The sequence below is a fragment of the Megalops cyprinoides genome, chromosome 24 (assembly GCF_013368585.1).
Source record: "Megalops cyprinoides isolate fMegCyp1 chromosome 24, fMegCyp1.pri, whole genome shotgun sequence".
NCBI classification, from domain to species: Eukaryota; Metazoa; Chordata; class Actinopteri; order Elopiformes; family Megalopidae; genus Megalops; species Megalops cyprinoides.
In genome coordinates this window covers 2778190-2803700 of record NC_050606.1, presented here as the reverse complement: position 1 = coordinate 2803700, position 25511 = coordinate 2778190, and positions in this window count along the sequence as shown.

Here is a 25511-nt window from a genome sequence, read left to right as displayed (position 1 = left end):
GCAACATTTCCATTTTTAAAATTGGTATAACTACCCCTTATAGGGGTGTGGAATGGAGGGCCTCTAACTAAATAAGCACTGAATGCATGATTTCCCACACATCAATTAAGTCTATTTTTAGTTGATTTGACCAACAGAGGACATTGTGGTTTTCTTGTGTTGCAAAGACCACTTGGTTGCAACCCATAGGCTAGACATGAGGAAGTGAAACCGATTACCCATTGTGTGGGACAATGAAGGTCCGCAACAAGGAAGCAATACAGTGAAGAGGGTGCTCTGCCATCTCTCTGACACCCATAAATCACCCAGGCCCTGTGTCCATCAAGCCACCAGGAAATGCATGAAACCGGCCCGCTTTTAACGTTGGAGAGAACCAGAAAAACGTCTGTATGCACTCAACATGTGGATGTTTTTTGTGCTTCCAATCAGGATAGTAGACACATGTATTATCAGTATATCTGCATGCTAAAAAGAATAAGGTCAACATGTCTTTGTAGTTAGTTTCCTCAATAAAATATGTTTGAATTTCAAATGTTAATTATTCCAGATTTCAGTTGTCGAACTAGTAAGCATGCTATGAAATTAAATGGGTATTTTTACAATTAGGATCTTTAAAATTGGGATGGATGTAGTGATTTTCTTCTCCTCAGGAAAAAGCATGTGGGTGTCGCAGAATATGCTGTAAAATGTGTTAACTGTGATATAGCCTATAATTGTAGAAGTGCAGTGCACGTCTAAACATTGTCAAGATGAACGTCCCAACACGTCTGAGACAGAAAGGCTACCCACCCCCCTCTCTTGGCTGCTCCAGACTCCGAGGGTGCTTGGTCCCCCTCGCTTGGCGCTGTGCCATTCTCTCGCTCCCCTCCTCCTCTTTATCTGTTGGCAGAGTGAGAGAATGCGGTCTGTCTTCGGTGGAATTCCTCCTCTCCCCTCTCGCCTTCTTCCTGTCCCTCAATGCAATCGGAGGGAAACAGAGCCTGCTTCCCAGAGCCACCGGCTCCAGATAAAGCCCATTTATCAGGGCAGCTGCTGGACGTAATGGGCCCTGCTTGGAAGGAATTGGTCACGATTCCCGTGAAGCCCCCCTCTCTTGCCCGTCCGGTGATGTTATTGTGATGCTGGCATGCCTGTACTCACATAGCGAATGCTGAACCCCCCCTTGCCCTCACGCCGCCTCCCTAAAAAGTCCCCTCCTCTGCATTCACTCGAAATCACATAATTTTCTTTCTTTATGTGTTTTTACTAGATTAGAAAACTGCCAGCGCTCATGCCCAAAAACCCAGACCATACATAGACACAATGTGTCACTCACCTCCATTGGAAAACCTATTGTGGCAGGCCAATTTTGGGTTTGTGGCCTTATGAAATATGTACAACTCACATCAAATATAGTTATCAAAAAATACACTGTGTCCATGAAAATACATATGAGATGATTGCTATAATTTGCTGGGGTGGCAGTGTAGCAGGGATCAAGGCTTGTAGCCAAGAAGGTTGTAAACTATATAAGCTGCCCCGGATAAGAGTGTCTGCTAAATACCAATAATGTAACATAACGTGATGCCTAAATTTGGGCGTTAAGCACAATGTTTGAAAGTACATAAACGTGTCCCAGGGTGGATTTGTCTTCTGCGTGAGACCGTGTTGCTGTGGAATACTGGGACCCAACGTGCAGGACTGAGGAGTTAATGACACTGGGCTTCAGTCTGCTGGATTAGCTGAGGTTTCACTGTCAGAAGCACGCATAGTACTGTACCCCCCCCCCCCCCCCCCCCCACCACCTCACACACACACACAGCCTCCGCTCAGCTACCCAGACACTTCACACAGAGATGTGGCCCCTGTTACACGCCTCTCCCTCTTGAAGAGTGCAGTTCCACACCCCCTATTACTCTGAAGTGCTGTCTTTCACAAAGACTTCTCCTTTTTTAATAGTGGCTCAGATATGGAAAGAATAAAGACAGTAATAAGCTGGTTAAATCACCTGTCAGCCCCCCTGCTGTGAGACCCCACGCGAATGTTCCTGAGGGAAACATTACCTTTTTTTCTTCCACTTTAAAACCGACTACAAAATTATACAAACAACTGACTTTATACCCATGTGAATTGCTCATATTCTAGAGTTTCGTGGGGAGTCCAAACACCTTCAAGCAGGCTTTTCCTAAAAAGGAGGTCTGCGCTGTTTTCTGGGAAAAGGCAGAGACCCTTATCTATAGAGGCTTAAAAAGTCTGCATATTGCATATTAACCGTTTATTCAGTGGGATGTGGAGCAAAAATTAAGCACCCCGCTCAATAGCGCAAGAGGATTAAACCCCACAACCCTATGCGTGTGAAGCCAGTTTTTTTCACACTACCCAACACGACTGCCCCTTACATAGCAAGCTTTTGCCAAACAAGTTCCAGGTGAGATTTTTTTTTCCTAGGTCACGCTAATAGAAATACCAACAGTACCTTAGGGATGAATGAAGTGTAATTTGTAAGGTGGGGTTCACCGAGGCATTTTTGGTTGGGTAGACAATGAAGAAAAAAAAACCTCTACTGTTAAAAGAGAAGCCTAAGAGGTGTGTGACACTGGCAGTGGTTCAGGAAAACTGAAATTTTCCTGAAGAGTTGTGCCAGCTCACAGGCTGTTCTTAAGGGAAAAACCCTATACAGTTACCACTCAGGCATGCAGATTTCCAACCTCCTCCCACGGCAGATGTCCTCATCGTTTAAAGGCTCAGAGAGACCCAAACTACCTGTGACATCTATACCATAAAAAGAAAAAAAACGTTTTTAAAACGAAATATTTCTGTCATCTGTCCAGTCTGGGACAGCGATATACTGTATTCTACAACTGGATGTCTGTCTCACAGTCCGTGTCAACGGCTTATGCTAGTTAGCCTTAAAGCAGATCATTTACTCAAAGTTGCTGATTGGGGGAAAAAAAAAAACTCTTGTCTTATCTTTTGGGCAAAAACACTTCCTTTTTGTAGGGTCCGTCGCTTGACAGGTTTAAGAAGTTAAGGACTTTCGCATTAAACAATGACACCAGAGGTGTAGCCGCAAGATCAGTGTGAGTGAGTTACTGTGACTGGCCGGGAGTTCGAGGGAGCGGAGCATCTGGACTCTTCCAGAGGCTGGCGGAACAGCGCGACTTCCTGCTCTCCTGCTGCCACGCAGACTTGGACAGGAAGTGCAGGAGGAAGTAGGCGAAGCGTTGCCAGAGCGGAGTGTTCCAGCACGGTAGGAAACTCTGAGGAGCGGAAGCGTAGACCAGAGGAACGGGGGCCTCCCTGACCGCGTTCAAACCCCTTCTGACCCCGCTGGGTATCGCGGTCACCTCTCTGACCAGGGTGGTGCAGTAGTTATGGTGCTGGACTTAAAATCCAAGGGGCGTACGTTTGCTTTGGTTTGAACCCACATGGAAGGCACCACTTGGAGATTCTGAAGGTAGTGGCAGTAAACAAAGGAAAGAAATGGACATCATGTAGCAATCACAGATAATCCAGCCTGGTAAAAGGCCATTTATTCGTTATCTCTGACCAAACAGTATTTGTTTTCTCATAGACAACACTAACATGTCACGTAAAACCAATTTCAAGCTCAAATGCTGACAGAATTTCATAAATCGACAGAAAAGGGGTGAGGTCTTGAATTAATGAGAACAGTGCAATATTCGTTTTCTCCGTTCAGTGCATGCACAGTATAAACCGAAGCTGTTGCTGAGAATTCGGCTCGGTTGCTGTGTGCTGGACGGTCTTGCATCAGGAGGTCTGTTTAATTTAAAGTGCAGCTCTGGTCTCTTTATCCTCGCCCCCAGAGCCAGCCGGCCCTCTCCCTCCAGGTCCGAATTTGAAGACAAACAGCAAATGGGGAACCGGTAGCTGGCTCCGCGTATCCGGGCGGGGCCGAGAGCTCTGTCTGGGTTTCGTCTCTGTGGAGCGCCGTGCGCTCCGAGGAGCTCCTGTCAGAGAGGGGTGCGGAGGTGAGTGAGTGCAGACTGATGGGAGCTTCCCCTGCGCCCCTGGCTGTTTTCGGAGGGAAACGCAGGTTCGTAATCTGGGCCCCAGGAGGGGAGAAGGGGTAAACCCAGAGCGGGTCCCGCCGGAGGCCACTGATTGTCCCTGTTATCACCACCTCCTGTTTCTGCACGGCAAGCCCCTCCTGGACTCGTTCACTCTGCCGGTCAGATATTTATGGTTGAATCACTCGCACATACACACATGCACACGCGCGCACACATACACACACACGCACACACACACACACACTCAGTCATTTCCCCATCCTCACCACCCAGATAGGTGCACAGCAGGAAAAGTGATTGGAGGAGGAAGTGATGATGTCATGCAGCACACAGGCAAGCATGCTGTGAACGCATGCCATCCTCTGAGTGAGTCTGGCACTAACAGCCCAGGGCTTCTCACCATGAGGTTACAGAATAAATTACACTTTCAAAATGTCACATTCTGGATTTTGTAGCTTGAAATATTTTAATTTTATTGCATGCATTTTTACAGAAATGGAAATGCATGAATAACTTTACTTTATTTTTGTTCATTTTAACTTTTCATAAACCTATGTTATCTTTTAAATAATTAATGCATCTTATTAACATGAATTTTTAGATCAATGTTTGGATCATGGATCTATAGAATTGGCTTTATATAATTAACATTTTTGTTATTTACAATGGTTTATATTGCGATGTTTGGACTATAATGCAGAGTTCATCGATGTACTTAACTCACACATCACATCTCTGCATCATTAACACCTCCTCACTGTCTAAACAGCCACCTTCTTTCCTCCATTTCTCTTTCACCTTCAGGTGTTCCTGTAGCCAAAACATGAGTCCACTCTCAGTCCCCTCCCAAGAGCAGACGGCGCTTACAACTTCTGAGGTGTTGTTACAGCAGACGAAATAAGTGGCGGTTCACTGTTCCAGTGAGCCAGCTGTATGGAGACGACAGACCCAATGTTGCCCCTTTTCAAAAGAGTCCCCCCAAGTCTGGCATGCTCAGATGGATTATCGGGAATGTTTACACCTTAGCCTGTCAAACCCGGGCGTGTAGTCCACCTGTTTTCTGTGTAAGGATAGACAATGGTTTCTGCACTGATTACAGCTCTGTGCAGGCCTGTGGATCCACATCAGAGAGCAGGTCAGAGAGAGGGGAGAGGGAAAAAGAGAGAGACAAGGGGAAAGAGATACAGTAGGAGGGAGAGCAGGGAGGGAGGGAGTGCGTGAATGATTGTATTTTATTCTCAAATCTTATGTAATCTATGAATGTAGCAGCCTGTTTTCAGAGCTACAGTGTTAATTTTTTAAAAATGCATTTAAAAGCTTTTTTGTTGTTGTTTTTTTTGTTTCTTTGTTCTTTTTGGGTTATGTAACATGCTTTGACACTTTCTACAGAATGTATTTTATGTAAACAATGAGTGAGGGGGAGAGAGAGAGAGAGAGAGAGCAAGAGCCAAACTCATGCAGCAGGAGATAAACCTTTGCCAGTCATCGCAGAAGCACTTTGGCAGCGACTTCATGGTCTTATCTGTTTATGACCACTGAGGTGACAACCAATGATTACATACTGTCAGTATTGTCTCAGTCTTCAAAACCATAGCCATGACTGTGCTCTTTCTTTGAATCTTATTTCATTTTTCCCTGTAATGACCCCCCCCCCCACCCCCTACATCTGACTAAAAGTTTACATGCTCTCTGACAGTCATAAATTTCTTTTTTTTTTTTCATTTTCCATGGAAGTACATGAAAACGCAGATGAGTGTTCGGTCCCGTGGAACTGATAATGTCTGGGTTTATTTGCACGTGGTGGGGGGCAGGAAGACCCGGTCGCACCGATGGCATGCTGAAAGCCATTAAATCTGAGCAGACAGACAGGATGTTGAGTGAATAGAGGAAGGCAGAGGAGGGCTCGGAGCTCCATCCCACACTCGCCGATCAGACTCATTCTCTTATCTCTGCCACGCACTGTTTCCTATGGCCTCTGGCCCCACATATCCCACAATGCCCTGCTCTCCCTCTGTAAGCTAGGCTTTTGCACTGATTCAGTGAGGCTGAACAATTAGGACCCCCCCCTTTCTCTTTTTCTGTCTTCTTCTCTTCCTTCTTTTCCCTTATTCTTTTCTGTCTTTGTCTTTCTCCCTGCGTTATTCCCTCTCATTTTCTAAGATTCAGTTCAATTCAATGAGCTTTACTGGCAGGGCAAACATACATTTGTGCTAACAAAGCAAAACGAACACAGAATTAATACGATTACTCATGTACAACAAGCCTTCTCTTTTTGGCATAAGAAACCCTGCCCTCATTCTTCTTTAATGCGTTGACTGCTAGGTTAAAGGTCTTGTCATACAGAAACAAAATATATCGTAAGATATTGAGAAATATGTTATTCAACCCAAGAACATATTGCAAATACTATTAAACTATATCAAATCTTACATATATTGCAATATACCAAAATGCCAATAACGTACATATTTTAAATGTATTTATTGAGCTGAAAAACATATTGCATAAAATATATTCTCAATATATAATTGTTTCATGTGGACTGAGGCACTGATGGGCTCTCTCTGTCTCTCTTCTTTGCTCTTCTCTCTCTCTTTCTCTCTCTCCGTTTGTGTCTGTCTCTTTGCCCTCTCTCACTCATATATCACTTGGAGCTTCGTCTGACGGCAGCCACCCTCTCCGCGCATCCTGACAGCGGGTGGAAAATCGGCGCAAACGTTGTCCGTTTGGAGGAAAGAGGCGCGCTCGGGAGCGCGGCTCGGCCATTGTCTGTGGCTCAGGGGTCAGCCTGGCCCAGAGAGGAGCTGCGCGACTCGAGGGTCCCGGGTTTGATTTATTCCTTAAAGGGGCGGGCGGAGGGAAGGAGGCCTGCGTGCCGGGAGGTGACCCCCGCAGAGGAAGCGAGAGTGGATGGAAAGCTGAAATGCCGCAGGTCGCGGGTGAAACACATTATCGTTGCTACTGGTTACAGTCAGACCAGAGGACCCAGCAGGGTAATACAGCTCCTCCACCCAGTGGCATTATACCGCCCAGCTGAGACCTTTATCCAAGACATTACATTACATGACTTTTGTTTAGCAGACTCTCTAATCCAGAGCAACTTACATAGTAGGTCATAGTTTTATCCATTTATACAGCTGGATATTTACTGAGGCAATTGTTGATTAAGTACCTTGCCCAAGGGTTCAGCAACAGTGCTCCAGTGGGGAATCAAACCCACAACCTTTGGTTATGAGCCCTGCTCCTTACCACTACGCTACAGTGCTGCTCACATCTTTTACACATTTTACACATCTTACCTTTTCACATGTCGTCCATTTGCACAACAGCGGATTTAGTGACCCAGTTCAGGTTAATTTCCTTAAAATGCAACAGCAATACCTCACTTAGGATTCAAACCCACAACCTCCTGGTGACAGGTTCCCCTGTTCCCCAACAGCTGCACTACTCCTGGTTATATCCATCCTATAATGTACATAATGGATTACATTACTGTAACATATAATCAGTGCCCACGTTGAACTGTGCATAGCAGATTTTGGCACTTTTATAACTGTGCTGTAAAAGTTCGGAGAGTGAGGTCTATGTTGTGGTGACACTGGCGACCTCTGATGCCCTTCCAGTAATTAATATTATTAACACATTAACCACTAGTTAGCTGTCAGCTCAACTGAACCACGCTGAGAGCTAAAACTCTCTTTTCTCAGGGTATCTCTCTCACTCTCTCTCTCTCTCTCTCTCTCTCTCTCTCTCTCTCTCTCCGTTTGAAATCATAAATGAATCAAACTATCTCATTGCTCCCTTTGATGTAGCTGTGCTCCCAGATGATGAAGGGGTCTCTTACAGCCTGCCTTTGGATTCCATTACACTTAATTTGTCAGTAAAACAGTCTTTCCTCTCCAGGCTAACCTAATTAGACAGAGCCCTGTGCGAGAACCCGATAGATAGATTTGTTTTGTCTTTGTTTTAATCCGGGTGTGAATGTGAGTCTGGGCAAAGGCCAGGCCCAGTTCACAATAACAATGTCTCTACATCTAGAGTTTCCCCAGCACACAGTAAAACCGCTTGATTCACATTATGACCGGCACCTACTGTTCAACCAACAACTGTACAGTTACACTGTTAGTTATTACCAAGTGTAACTTTTGCATCCCTCACAGAGTGCCATGCAATGTCAGCACATCTCACTGGGTTACATGCCAGTAGCACACCAGTAGTAACATCATTCTGAAATATTGTGCACTGAGAAGGTCCATGCGTGCACAGATTTATAGCTTTGAACTTATGTTAAGTGCTACCATGACTACCAAGTATATACTCACTTCTTCACCTAACCATACGTAATTATTTTTCTATTATAATTTGCCACCTTCTTACCATTTGGGCTAACTTTGAGCTTTCTTTTTCTCCAAATTTCTACTTAAGATTTACTTCATAAATTGAAATTCATTTATGATCTGTACTCTGACTGCACAAATAGGCCATGAATTATAAACTTCTCTTAAGATGTATTTTTGACCTGTTGTTGTATCTAGCGTGGTTACAGGTTGGTGTTCAGGAGCTCAAAACCTGGGAATCCATAATTACCGAGTATTACCTTTGTGAAATACTTTGAGTACTCAAGTCAATCAAATAAATGTTGTGTTACAAATATGGTGCTGAATAAATTATTGATTTCAGTTAATTCTGCATTATTTACTTTGAGAGGAAATATTACCGATTAACACGTATTTAATTTGTCTTTCTTTTGTTTGCTTGTTATCTTTATTTGCATCACTGATAAATAGTCTACTAAAACGCAGTTGGTAAATTACACAGTCCAAACAAAAAGACAACAACAATTTAAAAAGTGCATCTTCAAACACGTTTGCTCGCCGCCACTCAAGAACGCACCATTAGCGCCTGGTTAACGGGATCACTTTCTTGCACGGTAACAGGTGTTGCTATGGTGAGTAATCCTGTTTTCACAACTGCGGTGTTCTACCCACTAAAGACCCGTGAGCTCTAGGAGAAATCAAATGAATTGCAATCAAGCTGTTTTGACAAGCTGAATTACGCGTGTCTTGATGGTCTCTTAGCGTTGATTGCTTCTCCTGCTTGCGAAAGCGTGGAGCTGTCTGAACCGGAGCCTGGAATGGGAGCAGCGCTCGGCCGCGGAACGCTCCGACCGCAGGTATGAGGCAGGTATTTCTGCTGAAATTGCCGGTAAAAAGTATTCGGCAGCTTTTCCTCCAGGTCTCCGCGGCCGAGACGCCACGCTGTGTTTCCCGAGCGTCACACACAGACGCCGTGCAGAGAAATGTGAGAATGCTTTTAGGGGAGCCGTAGGCTGGTTCTTCACTTGGTATTTACTTTAATTTCATATCGGAAAAGGTTTCGAAAAAATCAGTTCGATAAGCGGGTATGAGTAAGCGTATTCAGGGACCGTGTGCCCGGATAACGAAGGCTCATTGTCTCCCCCTCAGCTGGGAGCACAGTGTGATTTTTGGATGGGAATCCAGACATCACTGGTCTGGATTTTTCCCATCCCTGTCTCTCTTTTTTTTAGTTGTAAAACACAGTATAAAATATTCATCGTGAAGGTTAGTGCTTCAGAGTTCCAAACACCAGGGACAGTAAGTAAGCAAGCAATAGAGAAACAATAAAAAACAAAATGCTATGTTATTGCACTTGAATCAGACCTGATCAAAATGAGGCTTTTGTATCGTTCTGTATCAGAGAGACAATCCTTTCCTCTAACCTGAGCTTTATTGCTTTGTACCAGCACCAGCCATACCTCTTAAAGAGTATTAACAACATGAACAGTGTGGCCTGGTGGTTAGGGAGCTATGCAGGTAACCAGGAGGTTGCAGGGTCAAATCCTGGATTTTAATTTAATGCAGTTTTGTTTTACCTTTTTTATTCTGCCTGTCACATAGCTGTGTGCGCCACGATAACGTCAGGTGCCGTTGTGATTACTGTAGTGGTCAGTCAGTCTTTTCAGGAGTTTGGTAGTCGGTAGTCTTTCTATTTTCGAACTGTGTAATGCTTTGACGTTTGTTCGGATACGGTCCAACGGCTTCCCCATGTGCCTTATTGCATGTGCCGTGTGCAACTCTGCTTCAACCGCCCTGGATGAGCGCACCTGCCAGACCGATAAATACAAACGCAGTGCTGTTGTGCAAGCTGGTTACGAGTTACTTAGTTAGAGTTACTGCTCAGATCTGCTAATGAGAAAACACAACCCTAAAAGCAGTAACGTTTGTGGCGCGGCCTTCCAGAATGGCCTGGCTGGCTTTGCAGAATAATCCATCTTGAATCGAATGCGAGGTCCAGAACCACTCCATTTCAGAGTAAGCATTTTTTTAAAATACCAGATGCAGCATTCTGACACTCGGCTATTAATCTTGGATTGTAAAGGACTGAAGGATGCTGAGCTTTCCTCCGGGTATTAAAACCGTGTATCCGTACTGCTAAAGGTGCCAGCGTTGTGCATTGCCCAGTCTGTGCTATGAGTTTAACTGTGACCGCTGACTCGGACCCCTGCCAGATATAAGATATACACTGTATAACCGAGACCTGCCTTGCAGCAGATGTGTAAGATAGAGATCTACAATCTGGGAGCCAAGATCCTGCAGCCACTCCCTGCGAGAGTGCGTTGTTTTGCTAATGTTGCTGTGCGCTGAAGTTATGCTAATAAAACAGCAGTGCTGTGGGAATGTGTATCGTCTGGGCTGTTCTTTGCAGTGTTTAACTTTCTCTCATCATATTTTTTTTTGGGGGGGGTGGCAGTGTAGCATAGTGGTAAGGAGCAGGGCTTACAACCCAAAGGTTGCTGGTTCACATCCCTGCAGGGGCACTGCTGCTGTACCCTTGGGCAAGGTATTTAATCCAGAATTGCCTCAGTAAATGTCCAGCTGTATAAATGGATAACATGTAAAAACTGCAACCCATGGAAGTCGCTATGTATAAGAGCATCTGCTAAATGACAGTTATGTGACGTTATGTTTGTTTAAGGATGTCGTTCAGACAGGAGAGCCTTGGCTGTAACGGACAGCGCTGTTTTCAGCTGTGTGGCTGTGGGACAGGCCAGAGCGGTGGGTCTCCAGATCGCCGCGGCGGTAAAGGCCAGGCGCAGTGTGTGTGAAGCAGGGCACAGCCGTAATCACAGCGGCTCCGTTACGGCCGAGACACTCGTTTCCCTCTTGGATCTGGCGGGACCGGCACCGCGTCGGAAAAAAACGCGGCTGGCTGACATATGTGTTGGAGGCGGTTTCCTGGATCGCGGGGTGGCGTATTAACGGAAGTCACGGTCACACAAGAGGGAAGGTTTTATCCACTGCAGCGAGAGCTCCTTTCATGTGAAATATTTGTCAGCGGGCCCGAATTCCCCTTTTGCTCAGAGGTAGAGGTCGAAGCGTCCGCTCCTTTGCTCTGGGCCCCTGGCCCCGTGTCAGACGGCGTGGGTGTTCACTTCCATCGCCCGAGGCAGCAGAAACACAGAGCTAAAACAGAGCACAGGGCGTCTGAAGACTCCCCGCTCGGACGAAAAAAGGGCACGGAAGCTTTCCCGTTTTCCTCTCTCAGACCGCGGCTGCGTCAGCGCTGCTCCACGGGAAGCCAGAACATTCTGGTGACGTTGCCCGTACGTTGCGGGAACACGACGCCGTGACTGTGACGGGGGTTGCCGGGCCGTCGTGTGCAGGAAGGAGCTGGAAGTGGGCGGGGCTCGGAAGCAGCCGGGCTCTGCGGGTGTTTGCGTTGGCCCCGTTGTTCTGATGCAACGACTCTCCCTATCAAGCGCGAATTTCAGTACACGTGAGCAGCTGGAACAGGAAGAAAACAGAGCAATAGGAAGCCAGTCAGGCCTTTCAAAGGAATCCCACAAGGGAAAAACACAAACGGAATCTCCTGGAATCTCCCGGAATCTCCGAGAGTGAAAAGTCATGATAAACACTCCCAGGTGTGGACTGGCCATCGGGAAGTTTGGGAATTTTCCCGGTGGGCCGGTCTTGTGAGGACTGGTCTTTTTTTCCCCAAGCCCGTCATTAAATAGTCTATATACAGATATTCAATAGGTCATCTTAGCTGCAGTGATGCGGCTGGTGGAATCCATAAAGGCAGGTAGCAGTTGCCATCACAACTGGAAGTATATAGCACTTGGGCAGTTAGCATCTAGCACTCGTTAAAAGTATCTAGCACTCGTTGCCGAAACGTGGATAGACAGAGAAACCCCATGGCCGGCGGTGCAGAGAAGGTGCACCAAAAAAGAAAAAAGGTTTTGCTGGCTGACGCAGCAAAGTGTGCTGAGATAACGGATTTATTTAAGCAGTCTGCAGGTGATGATGAGGACAGTGGCGAAGCGGCAGAAACATCAAAGAGGAGTGAGCAGGGAGCAGGTGCTTTGTCATGCTTACATGCTATGTGCTGTGAACTAGCTAAATGAACTAGCTAAAGAACAAAAGGTTTTTGTTAATGTTGGGGCTTCAATGCTAGAGTCCCACTGCAGGTTTGACCATTTCCAAGGTTTAACTAGTCAGACTCAGTGCACAAATGTTTAGAGAAGTTTACGCTATATTTCGCTAAAGCATTTAAAAGAAATGGTCATCAACTTTGACTATAAATGGATAAAATAAATATGTAAACTTGATAATTTTCTTTTAGACTACTCATCAACTCTTCAGAAAGGAAATTACTAACAAAACCCATTGTGTATATAGTGTGCTTTGTGTGATATAGTGTGAATATAATATGCTTTGTGTGATATTGTGTAAATATAGTGTTCTTTATGTGAATTTAGTTTGCTGTAAATATAGTGTGCTTTGTGTGAATATGTGGTGTGAATATAGTGTGCTCCTGTGGATAGAGTCTGCTGGTTCTAATTTAGTTCTGTGTTTAAACACTTGACTGTTTTTCAATATTTTAAATAATTCTGATGATAAAAGCAGGCTATTAAGTCAAATTAGGTGTCAGGTGATCATTACATTAATTTAACTTTGAAATTTTGCTTTCTGTACACACAAACATGTGTAACCCCCCCAACCTTCCATCCTGAAATATTTTGTAGTTGAATCACATGTAGAATCAAGTAAATGCATTATAACTGGGCTGGACTGTTAACTGCAGTGAATTCAAAGTCATCTTGAAACACTTTATTCTTCCCTCTTTTTTAAAAAATCATGTCATAGTTTAAAGGGTATATTAATTAAAAACAGAGACACCTATCACATAAGCTTTTTTTCCCCTAGGCTAGTTATATGTGAAACATTTCCAATTTGCTGAAACTTGTCTTTTTCATGTGTTTTTCCACCGATTTTCAGAACCCATTTAGGATATCTAAGGAGTGCAGTGCTTCAGACGACCCACACGTGCAGAGTCTAAGGGCACACAGATTATGAACGTCCCGTGGTGATATCAATAATGACACTACAAGTGTGCACTGAACTTTAGGATAGCTGTTTATAAAGATTTCACCTAACGAGTATGGGTATTGGTATGATGGTGCTCCATACTCCATACTCTGTTATTTAAAGTAAATCAGTCAGATTTTTATATTAGGTTTCGACACTGCGTGCAGATGGTAAGAAAGAGCTGGTGTCAGGGTGGGATTTGGTTAGAGCTGGGTTTTATGCTTAAATCGGCAGAACTCATCGTTTCAGTCTTTTCAATCAGAGTTTTGACTCTCTCAATGACCTGGGTGCTGCTGTAGTGTTTAAACCCAGGCCTCAGGCTGCTTCGGCTGGCAGAATGAACACCAGTGGCATTGCCTTTAGGGGCTGCTGTGTTCTTGCCAGTGGGAGTCTTTGCTACACGCTTACGATTGGCGGACAGCGTTAATTTGCTTTGACTCAGCAAATCTCTCTCTGGCTTCAAGCTGTCGTCAAGTGATCCCTGAGAAGCGACTGTTTTTAAGCACTGCGCAGACAGCGAGACATGCTCATCACCTGCGAGGGTCCGCAGCCTCGGCTTGTGCCCCTTAGCTGATGTTGCTAGAGCATTTTACCTGTCAGTTTATGCTACCAGACATTCCAGACCATCTCGCACAGAGCACAGCTTGGAGTCACTGGCCGGAACCACAGGGATTTCTGTCAGCATTTTACCACCTTATTACAATATGTTGAATGACTGTATTCATATTGCTGTTATATAACATCATACTTGGTTAGGTTATATTACATTACAGGGGGCCAAAATCTGATGAATTTCTAGCCGGTGTTTCTGTTCGTTGCATGTTAATGCGTTCAGATCGCACACAGCTTTCATCCTGGACAGCACTGCTTTGGTGCACCAACCTCAGTGTTCTCAAGTTACCAGCTGTCAGAAACCTGCGTGGAATTCATTTTAAAAACCGCAAAAGCAAGCAAGCTTTAAAACGCTCGTGCCACGCCTCGGGCGCTGCTTTGATTTTTTTTTTGCCTGCTAATTTGGAAGGTAATCTGCGCTCCATAACTGATCGGTACCTTTGCGGTAATGAGCCCTAGATTGCTGTACTTGCTTTGCGATTGCTGTTTACATTACGGTCATCTGAGACCGCTGTCTGCGGCGTTCTGCCTGCCGCGTGGGCGTGTCAGATCGTATCTCGGGCCTCTAGGCGTGGCAGGAAGCACATTCCCCGCGTGTGCTGTGTGTGCGCGCGCTGTTGGTGCGTACATGGCAGTGTAGCAGAGTGGTAAGGAGCAGGACTGGTAACCGAAAGGTTGCCGGTTCGATTCCCCGCTGGGGCACTGCTGCTGTACCCTGGGCGAGGTTCTTTACCTAGAATTGCCTCAGTAAATATCCAGCTGTATAAACGGATAAAATTGTAGCCCATGTAAGTCACTTTGGAGAAGAGTGACTGCTAAATGAAAATAATGTAATGTACATGCCTTTCTTTAAGTGAGTGCAGCGTGTCTGTCTTACATTAAATGTTTGGCACATGCTCCGAGCAATCTCCATGTTCTGCACGGTACTGGTCAGAACAAAGCTTAGAACATGACTCTTTCTGCTATTGAATGGAGAATGTTGCGCCACATTTAACCACTGTCACTGGTTTTATTCATGTGTTAGGGAGTGTAATCCGGTCTAACCTAAATTATCTCTGAATGAGGCTGAGTGAAATGTGGTTTTGTGGAGGCTCTTGAGTACTTTACCCTGAGTGCCCCAATACCCTTCCTGTCCCTGTCTCTGATTGCAGCTGGGTACAGAAGTGCTTCACAACACAAGGTGGGTTTTTGTGCTGCGTGACTGCATACACAGTGAATTAACAAGCTTTCGGTTGCTGTTGTCTTGGTGTTTTTTTTTTTTTTCCTTCCTCAGCAAAATATGCTGGAGGAGCTGCAGGATCAGCAGTCTCTGATTTCTATGTCCAGCGTGGGGTCTGTCTACTCTTAGCAGAAGCGGAAGAGATCATTTGGCATTAAAGCGATTTGAGTCGGGCAACAGTGAAATAAACCTTGTGTTTTAGTGTCATGGCAGCATGGATCGGTATGGCTGACGCAGAAGGGGAGAAGAGTGAGGTGCACTCAGTGTACTAATCTGAGAGGACCTGACAGGCAGAACACAGGAAGCCAGTACTTGCTTTGGTAACGTAATAAATGGCAGAAGGACACCTAGCTGGGAAAAAAAAGTTAACGTTTACATTTCAGCCTTGAAATGGAATCTACAGTACGCACTACGTCCAACCAGACATGTGCCATGATTTTGATGTTTAGACATATTAAATTGTTCCAGGTAAAACGTGTTCAAGGTTTCCCGCTACAAAAATGTAAAACCCTGTCTCTCTGGACCCATGCTGACGACTCTTCAAATCAAAATAACCAAGATGCACCCGAAGCTGTAGAGGTGTACAACCACTACAGCAACTAATGCTGTAGTGGTTCGGTGGTGGAGTGGAGCAGTGAGGAGGGAACTGAATCCATTTCCAGTAGGTTGCAGGTTCAGACCCCAAGTTTTGCATTTCTGTTTTTCCCTTGAGTTCATGTGGAATGCTTCAGTGAATCCCGGGCTGTGTAGATGGCTAATATGCATTAAAAAAAAAAGAGCTTGCAAATGTTTCTGGATGATCAAGTACAAGTAAATAAATGCTGTGAAGGTCATGCATATTTGTCATGAGCTCACTGGTTATTATGTTTAATTTTCCAGAAAGAAATGTTAAGCTTCAGTGACAGCTCACTGAGGCAGGTGGTGCAAGCGCTGGAAACCAAATGCCCTTTTTTAAAAGTCATTTTATCCACCGTTTTCGAAACAGGCAACCAGTGCCCCTCTCTTCTCAGTCTGAGGAAGAAGCATTGGGCGGTAAATCACCAAAACACACAGTGCTGAGCTAATACAAAAAGCTCAGTTGCTTAATGATGTGTATGCATCACATACACTAGGGTCCAAAATTATTGGGACACCTGGGCATTTTGTGGTTGTGTGCATGTGTCCATGTAGCTATTAGCTATATCACTCAAACCTAATTTATGGTGTGGCGAAAACAGTTACATGTTTTGGCAACTATTAACATTTTCAAAACATCTCTTTATGTGGTTGGCACACAATTGCCTGATGACTACCCTTATTTCCAACATTTTAATAATATGTATGACATTAATTCTGCCAAACAAACTGACAATTCCATGACATTAATTTAATTTTAAAAGGTACCTACATACTTATTGAGTGCAAACAAGTGAACAAAAATGACCATCACTTCAATTAGGTCTGATTGAACGTTGCCCTGCCCCCTAATTGAACACTCATACTGAAGCCTATATAAACCTAACAAGGTTGGAACATGGTCACAGAAGATGAAGCTGAAATTGACATTGACATAAATATGACTTTCCCAATGTCTGATGAAATATGCAGCAAAAATATTGTGGAAAAAAAAGTGAGTGTCTCAGTAATTTTGGACCCCAGTGTATGTCCAGGATGTCTTCCATTAAGCATGTTTAATGTTATTCATATAATATCAGGGTATATATGACTTTATATTTACTTACGCAGTTTGGGTTAAGTGTCTGCCGCAAAGGCACAACAGCAGTGCCTGGTCCCGGGGCTACAGACCTGCAGCGTTGCGGTTACATGTCCATTTTCATAACCTCTGTACCCCCACATGCACTGTACAGCACCTAGAACAGTGTGGACTGATTGTACTGATACGGTTCAGCTCTGCGAGAGTGTGAGAGTGCAGCGCTTTGGTGCCAAAACATATAATGACTGTGTTTCGGTACGCCTTATCTCTGTGGGTACGTTTCGTTTCTAAATACGCACTCGGGGTGCCGCTGTGTTACGGAAAGTGCAGCGCCGTGCGGCAAGCAGGCGAGTAACGCAAAGCTGGCGATGTTGTTAGCGTTTGAAAAGAGACATCTGTATCCTGCACTCTCCCGTCAGTGGAAACACATCTGAGAACCAGGTTTCGGGGGATTTCAGAATAAGAGTCCCTCGCATGCTCTGTGCGGCGGCGGGGCGTGACGTCTGTGCTCCCTGCGGTATTTGGGCCTCGGTGCCAGCAGCCCGGGCAGACTTGTGCTTGGCCGCCTGCCTCTCGGATAGCTCCCACCTGCTGGAGAGGATTTTCTGTTGGCCGTCCGAACCCGAGCGCGAGCCGGCCGGCGGGGACGGGGGTGGGGGGGGGTAACCGGGTGGTGTCGGGTTCACTCCTCTGAAGTCCCTTTGTCTCGGGGGCGAGCAGCCCGACCCCCTCGCTCCTGTCACGGAAGCCAGGCGCGAGAGAATGCTGGATCTCAGCATTACCAGGGTGCCGCGATTATCACGGGAAGGCAAGAAGCAAAGCGGAGCTGGATTTCTGCGAGGGCCGGGTAAATCCCTGTCTCTTTAGCCAGACAGCAGTGGGATATCATACTCACACTGTGAGCATGAGGGGACGGGCTGTTCGTAAACATGCTGGAGTCCAAAAACAGTTCCAGAAGCGGAATCTTTAAGCAACAAGCGTTCCGTTTTGCTGTGTTCTAGAATCAGGCCCAGTTAGTTTTTACATGGAAGTTATTGTACCTCAGCAATGACAGTTCTCTGAAAGATTGAGTAAATATTAATGAATCTGCTCATTGGTCTATACACATCACTGCTCACCTGAGAGGAAATATGTAAATACCCTCCTTTTGCTTTTACATCTTTGTGACAACCATCCTTATATCAAGGTTTGAGTGCAGCAGTGTGCTGGTATCAGTATTAAGCATTATTATTTTAAGACTTATAAAGCTTTCCCCATCATTTCCTCAGTGAGTACATTTTCTGCCCACCCTCCCCCACGACCACCACCACAACTCCCTGTAAAAATAAAGTTGCATTGGTTAATTTGCATGTTTAACAAGTTGCTTCATTAATACATTAGTAAAGCATTAATACATTGTAACACACCCAACAAATCAATGTTTTGAGGTGTACTCTTAACAGTAGCAGTATTGCCTAACATTGCACTGACAGATCTCCCAACAGTATTTGTGGTGCAAATATGACGATGCGGAATATGACTAACCTCAATTGAAAAAAAAAAAAATCAGTGTCGCTTCTATCGGCAGAGTAGCCAAAAGTAACAGACCCTTTGGGTGTGATATTACTTCTGAAGCAGGAGGAGGGCAGTGAGTGAGGAAAACGGTATGAATGTTAGTCCTTCTCTGTGTCCCTGCAGTGCTCTGCACTGTAGACAGATGGCAGCAGTGAGCCGTACAGGCTGCTGCTCCTCACCCTGCCATTCCAATGAGGGCAACTGCAACAACTTTTTTTTTTCCATCAAACCGTGCTGCCTTTGCCCCCCCCCCCCCCCGCTTTACGAATTGAAACATAAGATGAAAAAACAACAGAAATAAGACAAGAAAGCTGTTGGAGGAGAGAGAGGTGTTGCAGGAGAGAGCTGGGAGAGGAGAGGAGAGGAGAGGAGAGGGGAGAGGCCGTGGGGAAGAGGAGGGGATCTCCAGGTAAGACCTGTGAGGAGGGGTGTATGTTTAAACAGCTGTTGGGGGGTTTACTGTCGGGGGGGGGGGCGGGGGGGCAGCTCTTCTTGCATGAATCGGAGGTGGGAGAGGCAGGGAAACAGCACTGTCAGAGATGTGTGGGAAAGGAGCAGTGAGTGGGGGAAGAGAAGAGAGAGACAGAAAGAGAGGGAGAGAGAGAGAGAGTAAAGAGGTGGCTGAGAGGAAGTTATGCAACAAGGAGGAAGTGAATGCATGAACAAGAGAGAGGGAATGAGAGAGGGGGCGACAGAATGAGTGTGTGAAGGAGTGAGTGAGCGGATGAGTGAGTGAGAGGGGAAGCAAGCGAGTGAGTGAGGCACTGAGAGAGGGAGCTCTCTACAGAGGGAGCCCCCTGTGGGCGGCTGGGTGTCACTGCAGACCCCGCGCAGTCCTCCGTCACTCCGGGTGGGGAGCCGTCGTCCGCGGAAGAGGGCAGAGGCTTCTGGGAAGGCGTGTCAGTGCTGTGCCGCTGGCACTGAGGCCCTGCCTGCACCCGGACTCAGACCGCAGCTCTCCAGAGTGGTTTAAGTCCGGGTGGCGTGTCTGAAGCCGTGACTCCACCAGTCTCCCCGCCCCCCTCAGCCCATCCATACTCCCACACCTCCGTTTAATTAGCTCTGACCAAAGCGGCGGCACGGTAACCAGCCATTATACTAAATATTTAGCGCGTTGCGCGGCGGAGGCAGCGGCTCCCTGTACCTGGGGGCTTCTTGGCTTTGGAAAACGAAAACAATTCCGTTGGAATCGTTGACATTATTAATAACCGCGTGTCCTACGCGGATCGTTACCGCCGCTTCGCTTAACGATAATTAAATCAAATAAATCATGCCGTGTCAGGGTTGGAGCATTCCCTGCGTGGGGTGTGTGTGTGTGTGTGTGTGTGTGTGTGTGTGTGTGTGTGTGTGTGTGTGGCTCGGGGGGGGGGGGGCTTGCTGTTTTAATGAAAGCTGGAGGAGGATCCCTCTTTTGCTGCCGTTTTGATTCGCATGCAGGTCGCGACCCCGTGGTAACCAATCAGAGCCCTGATGCATTTTTCGGTCACTTCCCACCTGCATGGTCGCTGCGGTCCAACACAAGGCCCACAGTGTCACCTGTGGAGTAAACCGGAGTAAACCGGAGTAAAACTGCTCGACTGCTGTGCTTTCTGCTGTATTCGATGGTGTTTGCTAGTAACGGAATAATGTCTGTGTAAGACAGATTTTCTTGGATGTTTAGTTGGTTTTGATTTGTTTTTATTTAATTTTTTCTGTTGAATGATCTGACCTCTGTATTTTATTAAGAATTGTCTTTTATTTGATTGTTTTTTTTTCAACAGTTGACATCCCAGCAGATCTTTTCAGGTTGGCCTGGCAGGCTCCTACTCTTGCGTCAAACAAGATTTATTCTTTTCCCCCTTTTTGCATGCAAATGATCGACGTGATTGAGGCTGTTTTGTGAAACTATGGGAACACGACGCTGATTGTAACACATTCTGAATATGGCATCGGAGTGAAACCGTCTGGCTTCATCCGATCCCCGGCACAGTGAGCGTTCATCTCGGTGGAAATACCCACTCAAGGGAAACGATACGTTTGGAAGCAAAAGTTGCGTGTTGAGAGATTTGCAGAGGTGGACTGCCTGGTAATGGCTGCCAATAAAAAAAGCAATCATTTGAAATATTATTTTGTTTGTTTTGCCAAAAAAAAAACAATTATACCGCGTCTACAGTAATAACCAAAGCTTTTAAACAGACAGGAGGAAGTACAAAAATCAAATCGTTGTATCTGACTGTATTTGTTGTCGTTGCTTTAATTACCAGTTGCCATGGCAGCTTATTCCTGCTGACAGAGGTTTTGGGAAATAATCCAAAATAGTGATTTGTGCTGAGATCACGTTCTGATATGCAAAACACGAGAGGTGTTGATTCATGGTGTGAAACTGGCTCAGGGAAGTGTGTTTTGACTTGCATAATCCCAAGGTGTGTGTGCACGTGCGTGTGTGTGTGTGTGTGTGTGTGTGTGTGTGTGTGCGTGTGTGCGTGTGTGTGTGTGTGTATGTGTGTGCGTGCGTGCGTGCGTGCGTGCGTGCGTGCGTGCGTGCGTGCGTGCGTGCGTGCGTGTGCGTGTGTGTGTGTGTGTGTGAAGAAATTTCAAACCAACACTAAGCAGGTTTTATCTGTGTGTTCATCACTGTGGGCACCGCTGCAGAGGTCAGAGGTGAGATTTGGGTCATTTCGGAGAACGTGTTTTATTACTTTGGACACAGAAAGTGATATAAGTCAGGAATTTGTCCTTGTGTGGGATGCAGATCATAGAATCATTCCGAAATGCCTCTCATTCATTCCAGTTTTTATAATTTCTTTTTTTTTCTTTTTTTTATAGTCTGCATTTCCGTTGAGATCATGGATCGAGATTGTGGTTCCAGTGTGAAAATCACTAATGAAGGTGAGATTGCCTGATTGCCTTAACTTTCCGCCAGAGGAGATCCGAAATGGTCGATGTTTATTTGCTCTCTGTGGGACAGGGACTTCCTGCTTGCTCGGGCAGAAAAGGACACCATTTTCTCCTGGTGTCTGCCCGCGCTGGCAGGGTCTTGAACTTCTCAGATTTTGTGATTGTAGATAAGCGTGATTTAGGGATGTATTTCAGCACACCCACACAGACAGGTTAATGATTGTTCAGTAATAAGTATGTGTGCCACAAACGTCTCACTCTTACAGCATCAATCATGCTTTCACCGACAGGATAAATACCCTGTGGCGTATTTCAAACGTTGTCAAACTTGGCATTCACAATTGTTGTCTCTGTTCCTTAGTGTTATAATTAAATATCTCATTAGTGAATACAAACGATTACAATTTCATTGCTGCGTAGAAAAGTGTCACATTTTGTGTGAAATCATTTCATGCAGTGTTATCGTCCAGAATTTTGGTTTCTGTTATTAATGCAGTAAAAACGGTTGTGCCGTGTGTGCTGCTTTGGTGACTCTGTTCCTGTGCATTGGGACTGCGTGTGACTGTAAAGCCTCTGCCTAAATGAGGGAGCTGGGTCTGGAGTGAGTGGCCCACAGGATGAAGGGGCCGTGCGGGCCCCCCCCTTATGACTGCAGGGGGGCAGAACAGAGACCACCGTGGGCGAGGGCTGGAGACGGGGGCCAGTGGGGAGGGGGGCGGCGGTGTTAGGGGCCAGCCCGGGAGCCACGGCATTTAACTCGAACCCTGTGCGTCTCCAGGAAAAGAACCAAAATTTTCTAAAATGTAGGGATGAACTGAGAGCCCCCCCCCCCACTTCCCCCCAGTCTCTCGCTTATAGACTTAGTCTCATGGTTGTGTAATTTACACACTATACATACTGTAGTGTAGCACTATGCCTACTTATATAGTTTTCATATGTAGTCAGTTTACAGCTTTTTATTTTACTGTAGCCACTGGATTACCCTCTGAGCAGCAGATTTTAAAGAGTATTAATAATAATAATAATAATAATAATAATATTATTATTATTGTTAGTTATTGTTATTATGCTTAGATTCCTGTGATACCAGAGAAAAGGAGACATGCTTTGACTGTCCACATCTACATCTGAAAATGTAATGTAAATCTGCATCGTTAAAAGTCACAATGTGGGTAATATTCAAACGCTGTGATGAAGAACAATAAAAATTAATGCACAAAAGGTGACTAGAAAAGGTTTAGTACAGATGAATTTCGATGTGGTGTTCCTGTCACTGCCTTGTCCAGCCGACGAGGATGGACTCGTGCTTGAGCTCAGATCTAAAGGTGAAGCATCATGTGTGATGCACTGTTTAAGATTGTCAAGAGAGCAGGTATTTAGGTTTTACAGCACCGGTTCTTGCCTATGGTAACAGTGCCAGACTGAATCTGTTCCATTCATAATAATGCTTATTTTCTCTCACTCCCCACCCCGTTAAAGCTCACATGATGGTGTAATTCACAGCTGAAAAGGGACACTAACATTTTCACAAAGATAATGCTGGAGTTATAAAATGCACACTAAAATTTTTATATAAAAAGCAAAATAATGCAGCATCACAACAAAACTGAAACTAAAATTTTAATTAAAATAATGATGTAGGATTAGAAGAAACTGGATGCTTAAGTTTTAAAGCAAATGAAAACGGTGTGGCATAAAAAGACCAGAGTTGTGCTGAGAGAGGCACTTCCTCAGAGTTTAACTTCACGCATGGCTAAAAGAAAGACAACATGCTACATAATCCCCATTTCATACTCTCCCGTTTTATCTGCAGGGTCACCGAGTGTCAAATGCTTACAAACGCGTGTAAACCTTCTCTGTCGTAACGCTTTTCTTAACTGCAAAATCCCAGATGTGTTTGTGTTTTCAGAAAGCAGTGTAATAATATTACAGACATAGTTTTACTTTTTAAAATTCATTATAACTTATTAAAAACAAATCTGTAAACTTATAGTAAGCAGGCAGCAAATGAATTAAAGTGAAGTACAAATTAAAGTGAAGTAAATGGTTATTTTAAAATGTACTTTTTCAGTGTATTTGTCTTGAATTACACATTTCTTTTTTACTCCTCCTAAGAGAAGTAAATTCACATTGTTACATTTAAGTGCTGTGCTTAAATATGGTGCATCAAAGCAAAACCTTGTCTTTTGTTTGTTTCAGTTTTACTTCTATTTGTATCAAACTCGTGCATAGTTCATAATTAATAACATATGTTTAACCTGTTTCTTTACAGTATATTTTTCACAGGTACAGATTTGAGACTGTAGGTGCTCCTGTAATGATAGCACTTGAACCAAATGATGTGTAAATGTGGTGTTTTTTTCAATATTATAACTTTGTCAGACAATTATATATTGCATATAGAGGCAGCGGTAAAATGTGAAGTTTACGTGTTCCTGAATAACACCCATTATAATGAAATTTAAACAGTCTTGCCGGGAGGCGAAAAAAAAGAAATCTTCGCCCTCAGAATCACAGACCGTCATTGTGTGTCAGACTCAGCTATGCTTTAAAGCTGTGAACTCACGCTTTGAAAACCTCTCTGCGATAAGCTCCACAGTGAGCGCGCATGGCACATGGCCGATTGCATCGCTTCATAGAGTTTAATGCTGTCAGGCAGCCAATCAGTCTCCGGCTGTGGAGCATGCCCTGTTTGATTTATTCCTCAGTTATTGAATTATCGTTATTAATTCGTTTGGCAGATGTGTGCTTAGGAGAGGATTGGCAGAAACGCCAGCGTACACACCAATCCTACGTGTTCGGACCCAAAGCTTCACTTTAGCTCCTGTCATTAAGATTACAAAAATCCACAGCACACCTAGAGAGAAGATAAGTTTTTGTGTGTGTTGTCTTTAATTGCCAGTTAATAAAGGCAACCTTTCTGACAAATCAAATTTTGGCAATGTAATTTGTAGTGTGTTACAGTATCTGCAGTTTATGGTGTCACTTAAGGTGACATGATTTGCGGTATTTTGTTTTATTGTTGTTTTGAGCTGAGGTATGGCAGATAAATTGTAATAAATTATGATAAATCTCATTGTACTTTGTATAATGACAATAAAGGCTTTCTATTCTATTCTATTCTATTCTATAAATACTGTTTGGTGTCCTGACTGGCCTCAGAGGCCGCTGTAGTTTGTGTGCAGTACCCAGCAGGTAAGGTGGCATTGAGTTTATGCTCTGTGTGCATTTAACCTTATATTTTGTGTACGGAAGAGCAAAACAAATATAGTGTGTGTTGCTTTCTAGAGCACGTTCTACATCACATACAGCTGACCTCTCTATCTGTGTCACTGTGCTGACCCATTTTCCCTCCCACACACAGACAGGCACAGATATGCGCGCACACACACGCACACACACACACACACACACACACACACACACACACACACACACACACACACACACACACACACACACGCGCGCACACAGAAACCCGGTTCTGTCCTGAGCTGGGCTGGGTCAGAGTGTTAGGGTCGTTTCTCACCTCCACACACACACTGACTCGGTTCTGTCCTGAGCTGGGCTGGGTCAGAACGTTAGGGTCGTTTCTCAGACAGGGGGGAGACAGTGGGGGAGTGGGAGGAGGAGGAGGGTGGATGAGGGTGTTGGCATGACTGAATTTATGAGGGAATAATGAACAGACCGTGACGCATACAGACTCAACCCTGCCTGTGTCAGCTCTCCTTCTCTCTCTCTCCCTTCGTCTCGCTCCCTCTTTCTCTCCCTTCTTTACATAAAGTTTATGTATATTTTTTAACTGATTTAAGTGTCAGCGATATTTCACAGATCTTATAGCGTATGTGTGTGTGTATATATATATATATATATATATATATAAACAAATTTTAGTGGTATATTTGAGTTATATATATATGTGTGGATATATAGATGTTTTTTAGTTGTAAGTGATGTCAGTGCCATTTCAGTCATCACAGATCACTGATTATACCACGCTATGGAAAAAGATTAATATTTAATGTTCATTTTTTTGTTCATTCTTGTGATTGATAATGGATTGATTAGTTTTCACAGCTGTTGCTGTGACCCTGCGAGTATGAGAGAGAGGCAGAGAGAGAGAGAGGGATGCAGTAATATGAGTTTGTGCTGGT